Below are 11,245 nucleotides of genomic sequence, written 5' to 3' on the forward strand. Positions count from 1 at the left end.
TAAGCTACCACTATATTTCTAACTCAAGGACTAGGGTACCAAAACCGGAAGAAAGTAAAAGCTCATGAAAATAGAAATTTCAGATTTCCCCCCCATTGCTGTTCAGCAATTCTTTTCTTCCCTTTTCTCTGTTGTTTAGGGATTTTCTTTGTAGAAACAACTTTGCCTTAGACACCTTCTCTCCAGAAAAGCTCTCATCTTGTGTTATTCCTGGAGAGAACTATTCAAACCACACAATAAGTTGGCAGGTATCAGTCAACATCTCCTTGTTGGGCCTAAACTCAGCTAAATAAAGGAACCAGTGCAAGTTCCACATCACTATCACCTTTTACAAGGGGATGACTTATATAGTTAACTGGATCACTTATATATCTAACTATGCATCACAGTATTAGTCTCCTCTACCTACTATTATTTGCTGAGGTTTGACTTCTAGGTTTTGATCTCTAAATTTAGTTAAATATATTTAGTTTTATATCTACATGGGTACTTATGGTGAAGTTGGTTTGAAACAAAGTATTTGAAATGAGGTGCAATCCTCCAAAGGTTAAGGGGAAAAGAATGCAGTTTTGTTAGTGTTTATTATTCATAAACAAATCTATATTATAGCCTACAGACCATGAAGATTATGATGTAGTTCATGAGCTGCATAAATCTATTAATGGACATGGAAAAGTCCCAATGTCAAGCCACATGAGAATGTGGCCTCATGACAGAAAAGGCAGCAGTGGGCAAAGAGTAAAGCACTGAATTTCCTTGTGTTTAAAACTTATATATGAAAGAAAAAGCCTTTCACCTCTTGGCCCACAGCTGTCTCTGGAGATAGGTACGTGCAAGCCTTGCAAACCTTGACAGGTTTCTCAGGCAATGTCACAGGACTTGCTGCTGTTTTCCAAAATAGAAGGAGCTCTCACAACAGTTTGAATTGATTCCCAGCTGCAATAAGGTACAGAAAGTTGCAGGGAAGAAATGGGCCTGTTGCATTTCTGTTGATAAAGTGACTGTATTTTTTATTAAGGTGCTTATAGTTTTTAATTATTTCTGTTACACTGAATTATCTCCAAACTCACAATATTGAATAAGATAACAGTGAATCGAACAACTATCTCAGGAATGTCACAAGTCCATTATGAAAAGGAATGTCATCACCTGACTTTTTATTCTTTTTATTTCCATTTATGAGAAATTGTTGATTTTGTTTGTAAAGAAAATCAGTAGCTTGTTCTCATAGAAAAAAAAAATGAAAAATAGAAGTTAATAAATTGAGCTGCAGTTTTCAGATCTGGAAGCTCCTTCTGACTACCAAATTTGTATTTATAGGGTTAGCGCCCAAAAGTCTTTGGCAAGAACCCATCCATCTCTGACCCAGAACTATGAGATCAGACTTTATACCTATTTAGCAGCTGGTCACTTAACATTGGCCTATTTTATGCAAATAGTCTTCCATTTAGATAACAGTCATTTTCATGTATTAGAGTAATTCAATTTTCTAAGGACAGTCTAATCATACAGCTGCCCCATTATGCTATGGATGAATGTCGTCAAATACTTGTAATTATGTTTCAAATCTGTTACTGCTGTTTAGTATTCCGTCACACCTGCAGCACTATCAGTGGCTCACAGATATGAAGTACAGAGATCCCTGTCTTATCTAGAAAACATATGGAGTAGGTCCCTGTTCTAACAAGGATCACTGTACTGGCGCATTTTGTAATGCTCATACAGGGAAAATTACTAGAGATTTAATGAAGAAGAGTCGAATTGACAATCATTTTACAGACATTATCTATCGGTAGTTCAGCAGAGGTGAATTACTATAGTATTAGCACCATATTTTAGTCTCCTTCATCCATCTAAACACTGAGCCTGGTTTTGCTGCAGGCTGTTTTACCACAAAAGAGGGGTTCATTTTCAAGGCCTCAATTACTCTTAAGTAGGAGAGAATATCCTAAAGGTCTTTTACAACTTAGCTTATCTGAGACCTCCCTCAAGAGGTTTATCCTTATTCAGAATTTCTTATAGTCTCCTTGAAGCTTGTGACTTCCTTTCCACCAATGCTCTGTTCAAGATGTAATAAGAGAGATTTTCATTCTTCTGTTGATTTCATCTCTGTCAAAGGGCGACAATCCTTCCTTTATCCCTTCTTTGGCGCCCAGCTGAAAATCTTTTCAATGGTCAGAAACAATGTTGTCTTCTGCCTAGTAAATTACAGGTGCCAGGTGATATTTACACTTCAAGAGCTTTATTGGCTTACTGATGCCAAATCAATAGAATCACATAAATGAGGAGAACCATGTGAGTTTTCAGGAATTTTAGTAGAAACAGCTGTAACACTGCACTCAGGATAAGGCAGCTAGAAGTTATTTGGGTATATGTGCTTAACACAGCAAGCAGTAGTAAATATTTAAATACTGTGATGGAGTTTGTTCTTTGTAAGCCAAGAGAATCTCTTCTAAAAGCATTATCTCCATACTGGGCTATTCACTCTCCAAACTTGGGTAGAGATTCAATCCCAAATTCAAGGCACCTACAATCAAAGACAGGCAACATGAAATAGGAGTGAAAAGGAAGAAAATGCAGCCATGCTCAACTGCCTTTTCCCTGAACATTACAAATTAATTATTTATGTGAGACATTTTATTTGACACCAGCTCTAGAAGGCATGTGCAAGAGGGAGAAGTTTCCTATGTAGCTTGTCTCAAGAAGGATATGATCTTGTCAGGCATAAGAGAGGCACAAAAGTAGCACTCATCACATTTGTTTTCATTAGAGAGCACCAAAGATTTAGCAGAGGTAAAAGTACACAGGACAAAAGTGGAGCTTTGGAAGAAACTCAGAGATAATGAATAGAAACAATTTAATTTAGCAAGAAGGAAAGAGACAATAGAAGGACTGAAAGGATACGATAGGCAATATAGGTGATCTGGAGAGATGCACAGTCTGGGGTCGATAAAGCTGGAGACAGGAATCCTACCAAAATGGGTGACGAGAACCAAGACTGGTAGTTGCAGGAGATGGGTTAGAAAAAAGTCAGCAGTAAAATTGTGGTGGATTCAGTGCAGAGGGAGCAGATAGAAAGCCCTTGGCATTCTCAGTGTGAAAAGAAACATGCTGAAAGAGATGCTGGAGAATTAAGCAGAGGGGTGGGCAGAAAATTAGAAGAAATTTCACCAAACTCTGCAAGGGATAGTATTTTGAAAGGAAAGATAGGATTGAAAATGTCAGTAGAATAAAGGAGAGGAAAAGAGTGGAAGATATTCCAAGCAATTCCAAGATTTGGCTGGCTGAGAGGAGTTTCAGGAAAATGTTGAGACTGAAAGCTGATTAGAAGTGACTCAAGATGTAGTTACAGAAAAGACTTAAATACTTCTGTTTGCAGAGCCAATGAATTTAGATTTTTAAAGAAATAGAGCAGTGAAAATTACTGAAGGGAGACTTGCCTGCAGCTTGAGGTATTGTGTAGGTAATTATGTGGCCCATAGTATCTATAAATGATTTAATCTGATTGAACCACTCTTTTTAGGTTTCTATGGAAAACAACATGTATTTAATTTCTAATCATCTACCTGCAGAAAAAATTATCTGTGAATACATGTCACTTCCCATTGTAAATGCCTGCTACATCACACTTCTCTGCATAATTTCTGTGTTTGCTCACATAGCTTAGTTTTGTTGATGACAAATAAAAACTTATCACCAAGATGGTGCTTGCATGACAAAATTAATGTGCAATACGATAAAGAAAGATTTATCTCTTCTCCTTACAGCTGCCTCTGCGTTGGAGCTATTTTCTGAGCACAAACTCCATAAGGAAATGTTGCAGTTGAGTAAATAACTCCTTCCTCTCCCATCATTTGCAGGAAGGTAAGTCCCATTGGCTCCAGCAGAAAACAGAGCTAGACAAACCCAAATACTTTTTAAGACCCTGCCAGTCAAAGAACTGAAAAATCATGTGACTCAGTTTACAAAATGGGGAGTCACAGCAGACTAAAAAAATTGCACAGGCTGCTAAATCTGATGTTAAATCATCACCACCCTCCTAGTTTTCAGCTGGTTTAATGCCCCAGGCCTGCATTCCACAGGTGAACACTGACACAAAGCACAGAGCTCTGGGCAGTGTGAGGGACAAGGGACTGCAGCCACTCTGTCTTAGGTCAGCTCTGTCTTAGGTCAGCTCACTCTGTTTTGGAGCTGCTTCATTAGGAACAGACCAACAAGGAGACAGAGGTGCGACCATCCCCATAACCAGAGCACCTGACTCCATTTTCTAGTTCCAAATTTCCTTTTTCACAGTCCAGAAGGGACATCTTAATGCACTAATCTTCTGCAAGCTTAGAATAAACTGCTGCTTTAAAATTTAAATTACATTTTTCAGCTTATATCCTGCTATTAGAAAAAAGAATTGTGAAATGTGGCTTTCTTATCTTCCCCAAAAGTTTAATTGATTTTATGGAAATGGAGGATTGTACCTTGAGCACTCTGGCTGCAAGCTTGAGAGAAGAAAATTGGTTAATATACTGTACTTACATGACTGTAAAGCATTTGGCATATTTCCACATTCTGAGCTAACACGTTCTTGCTGATTTCTCAGAGTAAGGAGTATTAAATACATATAAAAAAAATGAATTGTATTAAACACAATGGGCTAAAATGGCATTTAAATAACTAAGGTTTATTTTTAATGATACTTTTAATTTTTTTTAATTATACATTTTTAAAATGATAAATTTGTTATTACCTATAAGGGTTATTAATATATTCTGCATTCCTCTTCAGCCATAAAGGAATCTATAGGAATGCCTCTCTAAACAACCAGTGTTTTGAATGTGGACTAGCCAGCATCTAAACCTTAAGTATCGTTTTCAGTGATCTGGAAGAAAATACAAAGTGATTGCTGGTAAAACTTGAAGAGCATGCAAAAATTGGTGGAGTGGCAAGTAATAAGGCAAATGTTCTATAGAGTGACCTGTCTCAGTTGGCTAGGTGGCTTCATTTGAACAAGATAAATTTTAATAAGGACGAATGCAAAGACATAAATCTAAGCACAGGGAATGCAGGTCATAGTTACAGGATGGAACACTGGAAAAAAACTGATTCTAAAACTGTGGGGGGATAAGGAACTTTCTGTGAGCTCCCAGTGCAACACTGTGGCTAAATGAACTAATTTGATCCTTGAGAGAGTAAAGGGATATTGAAAAGAAGTAGATTCTTTTGATTATTTCCAAATTCAAAAACTGATGTCACCAATGCTGGAACACTGTGTTTAATCTGGGGTTTTAATTTTTAAAAACATATGAAAAAACTGAAAATATTCAAAAGTCAATTAAAGCATATTTTGACACCTGAAAAATCCGCCTTGAGGCCAGATAAGACCAATATGCATATTTTAATCAAGAGAATGCTAGAAAAGTACTTGTTCATGCTGAAAGAAGATCAGAGTAAACCAGCAGGAAGTATGGAAGGAGATAATGTAAAAGTCCCAGCTGTTTAGAGGAACTTGTGCATGTTATATGTATAGAATTCATACAGATAGATGGCAACTTAAATAGTTTGATTCTGTAGCTGTAGAAGGTGTTTTCTCTTGCTTCCTGTGAGTATCACTAGAAAGGATATCATTGCTCTTAGAATGAGAGATTGGAAGTGTTAATTTCCAAGAAATCAGGAAAAGAGTCAACGCCAGAGTTAAGAAGAAAATGTTGTCTTATCACCAATCATGTTCAGACCAGACAGTAAAGACACAAGTTTAATCACCAGCTGAAAACACTATGAAGAATATATTTTCTTTCACCACTCCTTCATAAAGGAGGGACGAAGTGATATGGAGCAGTCAGTCAAAGAAGGATTAAGATAAATTCAGATTTGAATAGAGGATGAAACTACATATGGAGACATTAAATGGGGGGGATAAGAGCTTGGAGGTGTGGCTTTTGGGGTCTGTTGCTTTCTCTTTTTTTAAACAACAACATTGCAAATAAAGAAAAAATGTGTGAAAGTTGAAAGGATGATTCCTTTAGAAATACCTTACCATAGATAGCCAATATCAATTCTCAATAAAAATTAAATTTCATTACCTGCAAAACAGCAACACTTATAGTATTACTCCCAAAAAACAAATACGATATAAACCTGGTGGACCTACTATCAAATTCTTATTTCCTTACTTACAGGAAGAGAGAAAATCTTCTGTAATATCAGGAAAAGTTTTGTGCAACAAATCACAGACTCTTTGAGCCTATACGAGAAGATTTCAAATAGTAAATTAGACAGCAAAAACCAACATGTTGAATTAAAAGGAAGTGAACTTGTTTACACTGAAGATACCTGTTGATGAAACTCAGGTGTTAGATTTTCCATAATCTGGAATCTTTAAATCAAGATTGGATGTTTATCTAAAATATACATTTCAAAAGTGACAGCATCATGCAAGAGTTACTCACACATGTTATGCAGGAAGCCAGTCTCCATTATTTTTCTAGCTTTGAATTCATTGAAACAGTGAAAAATAGAGGCATTACTAAATCCCACTGCAACAGAAAAGATAAATTGCAACAGAGAGAAGCAGTAGCATGTACAGACAGACCATGTACTAAATGAATCCTCATCTGCTGGTGAAGGGTAGGTGATCCAGCTTTCTTGAAAATACGTTTTAGAAAAGGAATGGGGGGAAGGAAGACCCAGAAGGGTAAGAGGGGCATCAGCAATTAAAATGAACATCCATATGTTTTCATATTTTTTCAGACTGCATCTAATAATTCCAAGGACACTCATAATTAACCAAGGATGGAGCATTTCCTTTCAAAGAACTGTACACACAGTGACTAATCACCTAGAAATACTCTTAATTTGTTAGGTTTTCAGCAGCAGCTTCATTTTTAAAGGTTTAAATATTGTTTATTATTAGCCTGAAGTATTCTGTGTGATATTTCCAAATAAATTCCTGTTGTATCTTTAAAACATTCTCTGTTACAGAGAACAGTATGAAATATTAATCTGAAGTAATTTACTTTAGATTATGCTGATTTTATTTTGTCAGATACATGGTAATATTTATAGCAACAAATAATAATAACAATGTAGATAATTTCTGCAGGGAAAGAAAATATATACAGAGAAGAAATCTATAATTATGTAAAATATAACATGCAATATTTTTTGTGACAGCAGGTTCCATGATAAATAGCTGGTAGGAAGCAAACTGGAGGGAAGCAAAGGAGCCAAGATAAAAATTATCAAATAATTTAGATGTATGGCACAACCATTTCCTTCCTGAATATGGATTTACCATATTTGAAAATAAGGCTTTATTCGATATCACTGACCCTGAATTTAAAGCTTCATAGATTATTTTTATCTAAAATCATCTCAGAATTACAGCACAGGTGAAAATAATTTTTAAAAATGTGAATGCATGAAGAAAGTTCCCCTTCAACCTTCACATTGTGGCAATTCCAGCCAAAACCAGCACTACTCTCCGTGACTGTAAATTCTGCAGAGCCTTTACCTCTTCCTTTTCCCAAGGATGTTCAAAAATATAACCTCTGCACTTATCCTCCTATCCGAACAAAAAAAGAAATGGCATTTTCTTAAGACATCAATTTTTACCTTGTTCATGATGATTTATAAAATTGCAGTTTCTCTTTTATTCTGTCAAGCAGGCATCTGTATTCTCATTGCAGCTGACCTCTGAATGCACCATGGGAAGCAGAAAAGTTTGATACCATCACGGCAGGGTAACCTCTCGTTACAGAAGCAATGACTGCTCGAGCAGCAGGAGACTCTGTGAGAAACTTCTTGATTCCAATCATTGGAAAGATGACTTCTTTATCAAAATGATCCTGGAGTTCCTGATCTGATTCTTGAAAATGACAATATTGAAGGAGCAGTGTTTAGTCAAAGGAGGATTTTATTAGAGCAGATGCAGTGAGCCGGGCCTTATTTTTCTGGGATGTCTCCAAGAAATGAACCTGCAATTCTTTGTAAATTGACCAGACCGGTTTTACCTCCAAACTACTATTTTAACCCAGGTTAGACTTACTCTATCTGTGTTCCCCAGTGCATTCCTACCAGTTGTTAAATAGCAAGGAATAACCTTGGAGTGGTGTCATTAAAGGTATAGCTTCTCAATATGTTTGGAAGTTTAGCTGGTGGGAAGGTGCACAACATGTAGGATGAAAGCGAAAGGGGGCTTTTGGAGACACTTTCATTTTATCCCCCTTTTTCTCTGCATTACTGTTCACAGAAAGCCCCTCTTATTCACCCACACACACAAAGATACCTTAATTTCACAGGGACAACTAATAAAACAATAGAAGGGGAAAAATAAAGAGCTTTTGTACACAGTCATCTGCAAAAGGTAAGGTCTATCAACAACAAAACAAGAAATAACCCACTACAATTGCAGCAGGGTAGATACAGGTTAATTATGAGGAAAAAACAATATAATAGGTAGGAAACACTGTCATGGATTGTTATGGGAATCTGCTGAGCACCTCTGTTAGAGGTTTTGCAAGCACATGCAGGATGCCACAGCTATAGTTTTAAAGGCAAAGAGCCTGGAATTTGGCCAGTCAACTCTGTGTAAAGAGGATCAGGGAAGGGGGAGCCCCTGGCTATTCACAAGACAGGCTCAATATTTCAGCTTCATAACTAAAGTGCTCTGACTTGTTTTCATCATCTGTAAAATGGTGCTGTGGACACCACACAACCCCTGGAGTTTTTGCAAACCATTCTGTGGCCATTATACCGTTATCAACACTCAGAACACCACCCACAGACCTCCTGACTTCTTTTGCTTTCCCTAATAGACATAAAATCAGTCAATTAACATTTTCAGAAAGCTTTGCTTATCTAGTGTATTTAAACAACTGATATTTTAAATTAAGAGGTGTCAGGTTTCTCTTAAAGGTTCTTCCAAGAAAACTGTGCCCAGGTTTTTGGTTTGCTTTGAGGGGAGGGGGGTGAGGTTGTTTGTTTGAATTTTGTTTTTAATGGGGAAGCAGAGGCAAGAACACTCTGTGGCCATTGCAGGAAAGTACAGCAATGACATCACAGCAATGCTACTTTCTGCAAAGTTGCGGATCAATCCCAAAATGGTATTAGCTCTAGCAGTCACTTGGGAAATAAAAATATCAGCTTGACTTATAACTGCAAATATTAAAGGCTAAGAAAAAAAGAGGAAACTATAGGGTCAGCTGCAAATATCTGAAGCTGCTGGAGAAAGAAAAGCATTATGTCAGTCTAAAGATAAACATATCTATGGAAAAGAAAATATAGGATAAAAACAGTACCGCAGGAAAACAGCGCAACAGAATAGGTACCACATCACAAGTGTATCTGAGATGGAATGGTGTTAGCAACAAGACACACAACTAGGAAATGTCCAGCAAGAGAGAAATACAATATGAAATATAATAGATGTGGCTGACAAATGGAGGAAAAGGTGAAGGTACTCCAAAGGAAAAAAAAATCTATGAATCTATGAGAGATTTTAGTAGCAGCTCTGAACATCTGTAGTTTAACCTTTCAAAACAGAACTTCTGAAGCTCTCCTAAGAGATGGTAAAAAATCATCGCTGTTGACAGATGTTTACAGTTGTTTCTATTTGACACTGCATAGATGGTTGTTGTCTGTGCCACAGGGATATGCAGAGAAGTTCTTCATAAAGAAACACCAAGTTTAAAATATAACATGAAAAAGCTAAATTTAAGTTGTTCAGAAACAACATGCACACTCAGAGCCTTGTGGCACTGAGACTTTCAGTATTCTGATGTGCAGAATAATCTTTCCAAAACCCCAATATTGAGATACTGCAGCTTTGCACCATTTTTTGCAGTCAACACTTCTGTTTATCTAAATATTCTAACAAATTAAAGTTCTAAGAAGTGTGAATTTTAGATTTACAGATCAGTTCAACAAATATTTAAAGCAATATTACTTCCACAACTCTGAGAACAGTATCAGAAGTTAGGATAGCATATCATACTAATAGAGAAATCCCCAGCAATGAGTCATTTAGAGACTTTAGGTGTCCAAGCTGAAGACTTACCGGGCACGTTGCTAAAGGAAGTAGGAATTGTTAATCATAAACTGCTACTTTATCACAGCTGGGAATAAGTAGGCATCTTAACATCGAATTCTCAAACAATGTGGGAAGAAGTCTAACTGGTTTTGGTCAATCAGATGCCTTTAGTGGCCATGTAGTAGACCACTCATGCTGCCCTAGCATACAATGTAGACATTGCATTTACTTTCATTGTCAGTTCTCTGGGAATCAAAATGTCTCTATGAAGCCACAATAGCTGTAGACTCATTCTGAAGAAACCTGCGTTGCTCACTCAGCAGATCCTCTAGCCCAGCACTGTCTACAGACATAGCTCTGAAGCATACTCTCAAGCATCATAAACTTCTCTCTTCTAAAAATGTAGCTCTCTTCTTCATTTTTCCACACCTTCTAACAAAAACAAACAAACAAACACCAGAAAACAAAACAAACAAACAAAAACTCACCAAAACCCCCCATAATAACTACAAAAAAAGAGGATTAAGACAGCAGCTGTGGTACCTCTTTTTACTGGGAGAGTGGAATACTGAAGAAGCACAAAGTTCTCCAATTAGTTCTGGAAAGGAAAGAGAGAAACAATTAAAAACATCTGTTTTCCTGCTCATCTGTTACAGCTTTAACTATGGTGAACTTTTAACTTAGAAGTACTCAGAAACAACTTAAGTTATGAAGATCTTTCAATTCAACCTCTCAAAGCCAAATGACATTAAAATTAGAAAAACTAAGAATTAATTCAAATATACTAAGGTTTCTTTCTTCAGAACCTCTTTGTAGATTCTGTGCTATACCTGAGGGCTGTCTCCACTCACTGATAGTCCAGGTGACTATCTCCAATGGAATTTCTATGACCTAAAATATGACCAAAGTACTACTTTGACAGCAAAAAAACATTAAAAAGCACAATAGCTGTATTAGCCATGGTCGCTGATCTTCCATACAGCCTTACAAAACAGGGACATGGCCTTATACTCCCTTACCTTATCTAGCACTGGGGCCTTATGTAAAAAATTGTACATCTCTTTGCAAGGCAGCAGAGCATTTTTCAGTCTGAGATATCCAAATAAACGAAAAGGTACCTCTAAACTAATACTCCATTTTACCAGTCCTTGTAAGTCTCCTCTCCATTTATTCTACATCTCACTCTACTAACCCACCAAATATGCACCTCACTCTGATGGTGTCACA

At 36.9% G+C, this 11,245-nt stretch overlaps 1 long non-coding RNA gene across 1 annotated transcript; it reads right to left on the reverse strand.

The window, feature by feature from the left end:
* Nucleotides 1-7,034: 7,034 nt before the first annotated feature.
* Nucleotides 7,035-10,618, reverse strand: LOC116444841. Its single transcript, XR_004240547.1, has 3 exons — nucleotides 10,562-10,618; nucleotides 10,046-10,447; nucleotides 7,035-7,855 (listed from the first exon to the last, which is right to left on the reverse strand). It is a non-coding gene; the product is annotated as an uncharacterized LOC116444841 (long non-coding RNA).
* Nucleotides 10,619-11,245: the final 627 nt, after the last annotated feature.

The sequence above is a fragment of the Corvus moneduloides genome, chromosome 5 (assembly GCF_009650955.1).
Source record: "Corvus moneduloides isolate bCorMon1 chromosome 5, bCorMon1.pri, whole genome shotgun sequence".
Lineage (NCBI taxonomy): Eukaryota > Metazoa > Chordata > Aves > Passeriformes > Corvidae > Corvus > Corvus moneduloides.